This window comes from Convolutriloba macropyga, chromosome 4 (genome assembly GCF_964194025.1).
Source record: "Convolutriloba macropyga chromosome 4, txConMacr16.3, whole genome shotgun sequence".
Classification (NCBI taxonomy): domain Eukaryota; kingdom Metazoa; phylum Xenacoelomorpha; order Acoela; family Convolutidae; genus Convolutriloba; species Convolutriloba macropyga.
The window spans coordinates 52,344,597-52,350,692 of NC_134471.1; positions in this window are offsets into that span (position 1 = coordinate 52,344,597).

Here is a 6,096-nt window from a genome sequence, read left to right on the forward strand (position 1 = left end):
TAAATGACGTTATTGATTCTCTAGTCGGAAATTGTTACTTTTCCAATATCGATTTGACATCGGGATATTTTCAAATGGCACTCGATGAAGAGTCAGAGAACGTGACAGCTTTTGTAACTCCAATGGGACTCTACAAATGGAAGAGACTACCTATGGGTTTGGCGTCAGCGCTAGGAGTTTTCCAAAATTTAATGGAGTTGATCATGTCGGGACTCTCCAATGGGGTGGCTTTAGTATACCTGGATGACATAATCATCTTCGGTAGATCCTTTGAGGAGCATCTCAACCGCCTAGATCTTGTACCTGGGCGACTTAAAGACGCTGGATTGAAAATAAAAGGCTCAAAATGCAGGTTTTTTCAGGAAAAGATTCATTTCCTGGGACAGAGTGTATCAAATAAAGGCGTTGAAGTGGATCTGGAGAAAGTAGCGGCAGTCAGTAAAATGAAAAGCCCACGAACAAAAAAACAATTGAGAGCTATATTAGGACTAGTAGGCTTTTACAGAAGATTCATACAAGATTTCGGAAAAATGGCAGAGCTGCTTTATAAGCTATTAAACAAAAAAGAACGTTTTACTTGGAGCAAGGAATGTGAATCAGCAGTTGAACAACTAAAACAAGCTTTACAGAAAGCACCAATTTTGGGTTTTCCGAATGACACGGATCCCTATACGTTAACCACCGACGCCTCCTTGTTTGGCATTGGCGCAATTATTTCCCAAAGACAACAATGGGGTGAAAGAGTTATTGCATACGCAAGCAAAACGCTCAGCAAAAGTCAACGAAACTATTCTGCGACAAAACGAGAACTTTTTTGCAATAGTTTATTTTACTCGACACTTCAGAAATTATCTTCTGGGACAAAAATTTTTAATTGTTACTGTCCATAGGGCCCTCACGTGGTTATATGTTTTTATGGAACGGATTATTGGCCAGATGGATAGAAAAGCTCGGACATTTTTACTTTGAAATCACACACGAAGCGGGAAAAAAGATCCCTCACGCTGACTGTCTGTCAAGAGTTCCACAGACTGAAGACCAAGTCAAAGAGTGCGATCAAGTGAACCAAATAAATACGGAAGAAAAAAATATCTGGTCCATTGGACTAGGGAAATCTGTTGAAAAACTAGTTGAACATCAGAAAAATGCAACCGACCTCATTATACTGAGAAACTGGATTGAGAACGGGAAACGCCCTCAAAAAATATACATGGCAGGAGCCTCTAGAGCCCTGTGGAAACTTTGGACTGATTTCAGAAACTTACAAATTGATAATGATCTAATCAAAAGATAGAAACGTATTGACGACTTTAACAACTTAACACAAATAGTCATTCAGAGATCACTTATAAAAGAAATTCTACCTTTCCTTCATGAACATTGCTGACATTTTGGTATGGCCAAGACATTTGATCGGGTTCGAGAACGGTTCTACTGGCCCGGGATAGAAAAAGATGTTCACGAGTGGGTAAGTTCTTGCAAAGTATGCTCTCAAAAGAAGTCTCCGCACCAGAATCACATTCACAGCCTGACAACGTGTACACCAAGTCATCCGGTTTGGCAAGTCGCCTTGGACATTATGGGACGTTTACCTGAGTCCATTGGAAACAAATACATCTTGTTAATTGGAGATCAGTTTACAAAATGGTATGAAGCAATTCCCATGAGCAACCAAGAAGCTTCAACGGTAACTAAGGCTTTTGTAAACGTATGGGTTTCAAGGTTTGGTTGTCAGGCAAATCTCCATAGCGACAAGGGCAGTAACTTCATGTCGAATCTTTTCAAGAATATGTGTAAAGAGCTGGGAATTGACATGACATCAACAACAGCTTATCATCCTCAAGGAAACGCAATGATAGAGCGCACCAATCGCACAATTGAAGAGAGTCTTGCAAAATATGTGGGTGAACATCACAACACCTGGAGCGACTATCTTCCGCTAGTAATGATGGCGTACAGATCATGAATTCACTCTGTTACCAAGTACAGCCCCTTTTACCTCCTTATTGGACGATCATGCGCGCTACCGATTGATTGCATGAATCAAACAATACAAACCAAAATCTACCCAACCTTGAGTGATTACGTTGGTTGCTTGAAAGATGAACTACAGACGTGCCATGAACTGGTTCGGGAAAGCATGGACGTGGAGCAAGAAAGACAAAAAACCTAATATGACCGTAGCACATTTGGACCACAATATGAAGTAGGTGATTTAGTAATGGTGTTCAACCCCACAATGAAAACTGGCCAGACAAAGAAATTTACATCCTTTTACAGTGGACCGCAAGTAATACGTGAAATAATCAACGATCTAAACTTTGTTATTGAGGATGTGAAAACTAAAAAACAAGAAAAGGTCCACTACGATCGACTCAGACGTTTTAACAGTAGAAGTGCTACCACTGATAAAAAAGAACCTAAGAAGGCGAAGAGTGAACCGAGAACATCCCAAAACGACGTTACAGAGGACAATGATTTTGTGGAAATTGAGGTAGTTGCTCCAAAATTGAATGACACAAGAAGAAGAGAAGTGAATCCTGAGGAGAATAATAGTCAAATTAACCATAGTACTGAAGCTCACAATGAGACAATCAAGGAGGAATTGTTTGAAACACCAATGGGTAGGAGTGCAAGAAAATCACTAAATACTAACACAAACAACAAAAGCAGAAGCACAAAGATACCTGCGCCTAAACTAGCCACACAGCAGAAACGGGATAGCCTGGTGGCAACATCCGAAAGGAGTGAAGGCGAAGAATTTCCAAACAGAAGCACGGCTTTTACTTTGCAAAGTGTTACCGAACGACGATATCAAACAAGAAGTACGTCGGGAATAACAAAACCACGGAAATTCAAAGACTATTTTTTATTCAAGGATAACTATTCAGATGGACAATTTGATAATGATGTATTTTTTTTTTAAAAAGGTGATACGACAACATGCATAGGGCATGGAACCAACATTGGAACGTGCAGCTGAACTGGAAACTTCTCCAATTGGTTAGCATAGTAGGTTTTTCACAATCCTTGGAGATTGTGGGCTATGATTTTGAGAGCATTCTGCAGACGCAAAAATTTGCCATGACGGAACGAAAAAGCGAAATGTCACACATAAATGAGGAGCAGGTAAATAAAGGAGGAATCATCTACGCCGAGATCAGCAGGAGTAAACTAAAATACTGCATGTACAGGGCTGCATATACGGTAACTGTGCTGAAAAAAAGTGGTTGGTATGACGACGCAACTTACTTAAACGAAAAATCACAAATAATTCCAACGTTTTACCCAATAAAAGAATCAATCTGCCAAAACCTATGGCAGGGCCACAAAGCGCGGTTACCGGGTCTCGGTGATTTTGAATTCAATGCTCCTAAAGAAGTCCTTTATGAGATGAATAATGACAGAACCGACGCAAAGTTGGTTTAGAAGGTATCAAAAACATTCATGAAAGGCGGAGATGAAAAAGGAGTGAATTATGTCTACCCCGTGGAGTTGATCAATCCAAAAGGTGAAACACAGAAAGGTAATATCATGATAAAAGCTGAAATTTTCTTGGGGACTTTGTTCATTGAAACTAGAGAAGCGAATGAAGGAACATGGTTATGTTTTAAAGACCCTTTGAAACAGGAGTAGACCTTGTTATATCAAGGAGACACATTCGAAATAGATTCAGTACAATATTTTTCCGACCAAGACAAAAAACCAAAAGTACTTGACGAGCACATTGGACAGAAAAAGAAATTTAGTTGTTCAGTTGAAAAACAGGACAGAACAGATAGACAATTTTCAGCTTTTTGAAACAAACCACAGAAATTTGTTATTAGTTATTAAATTATCACAAAGAAATACTGCACAGAGCTATGATTTTAACGACACCAATTAATGGAAACTGACATCAAATTTTCCTAAATCAACAAAACGCTCTGGGTACACACGCAGAAAGAACGGGAGGAACACTTTATGTCCATAGGTGCGCTAAAGTTATCGTACTTGTTGTAGAAAACCAGTTTTGTACCGAGGAAGTACCAATTAGGTTATCTTCTGACAATAGTTCAGAAGGAATTAGATACACGGACCCTATTTCTAGAGTATTCTATAAAAATTTCACGCTAATTAATTGCAGCCCTATGTACCCGAACGCTTTTGAACTGCAGAATGGGTCATAGATAACATATGGCAGACGAATACAACTGATTGATAAACCCAATGATGTGCCTAATTACAGAGTTAACGTCAATTGGTCAACCTCCGCGACAATGGAGGGTTTTTCAATGACAATGACCTTGAACTCAGCAAGAGGGCCCAAAGATTAAGGCATTTGAGAAAAACGATTACAGGAAGAGAAGTTTTCCTGGGACAAGGAGGTTTATATGAGCATGAGACTCTAGAGTCTTTCAACGCGGACTTAAAGTACACTCATCAGTGGCATGAATTGCTGAATTTTGAATAATTGGGTATTGAAGTGAAACAAATCAGGCATGTGGCCATGGAAATAACCATCAGTTTGATGACTATTTTTATTGGATCTAATACCATATTTTGTTTGGTACGCGTGTTTTTTTCAATCGATATGCTACGCAGTGGCACCAATCCTGTAATTGCACTGCAACCCATTAACCCAATGGGGGAACTAGGTTATTTTCATCATCTAAAACAACGTACTAAGGAAAAAAATTGACTAGAAAAAGAAAAGTGGAACTGTGTGATGGTAATACAGACATTGTAATTATAAAAGCAAAAAAGGTTAAATCTGTACCAGATAGGACAGAAATTGAGATCGACACATTAAATTAAGTTAAATGTATGATATGTATGAATGACAGAACCAAAAATTTGCGATTATTGCTACAATCTACCCGAGTTGGCGGAGGTTTGGGATGTAGCCGAAACAAAGACAAGGTCAGGTCAATAGTCAGGCACCAAGTGTATCGGATTGTTGGAGTAACCTCAAGTAAAAGATACGTGGTGCCATTGACGCAGCTGGAACCACCCAATATAGTGGATAGAGCCGCAATTAGTGTTATGGAATTAAATGGGATGCATCAGAGAATCGAGGAACAGCAGAAGAAATTTGAAAAAAGCGAAATGCTGGGAACTGCCGGGGCTCGGCTCGAAGAGGAGCTCCGGCAGTTAAAACTTGAAAGTCAAAGTTTAAGCGATCAATTGCTTGAGACCAAACGACCGCTTGAATACGCTGGGAATTAGCTGGAGTCCTGTAGGAGGCAGGTGGAAATATTGAAGAAAGAGTTGGCGGAGGTTTGGGATGTAGCCGAAACAAAGACAAGAGAATGTATCGCTATGGTGGATGAGCGGGAGTGTTTAGCTCGGGAGTTGGAGAATGCCGAGATAGATATAAGAAAACTAAGGACCAAGGTAAGAACAGAACAGACCTCAAAGAAGGTCATCCAGAAGAGACTGGAGACGATCAACAAGCAGAGCCCTTTCAGTCGACCTCTGAATTTTAATGAGCTTCTATTCCTGCCACAGGGGGCCACAAGACTATCCAGTACTATCCAGAAACATTTCAAAACGTTGGCAATGCTCTGTCATCCGGAGAAGTGTGGTCGGGAGGAACTGTTCAAAATTATTCTCCAGGCAAAGAAAATTATGAAAGATGAGGAGGCCCGTAATATTTATGACAAGCACGGGATTGAAAAAACAGAGGAATATATGAACTCGAAAATGGACCTTTGAAACTCTTGCTTGTGAGTGAGTGGAACACTCACATTTTCAAAGAGGGAGGCATTGTAGTAAACCATAGAACTTTATGTATGACATGCTCATAAAATACATAGTGAACACGCAATTCGAAATTTTCACAGTTAATGGGAGAACAAAAAGAGATGGTTACTAAAAGTAAACCGGATTTTTACAATATAAAGAAAGCATCGTAAATAATGATGGGAATCGTCACGGAATGTCATCTTGACGGGAGACGTCAAGGAATGTTTGTTCTTGACGGGATTTGTCAGGCAGGTACACCTGTTATCTGTTAGTTTAACTAACAGGGGCCCGTCCGGTAGAAAATAACTTTGAGAAAATCCCAAAGAGATTAAAGAAAATGGGTAAAAATAACCTAAGATTAATCAACCA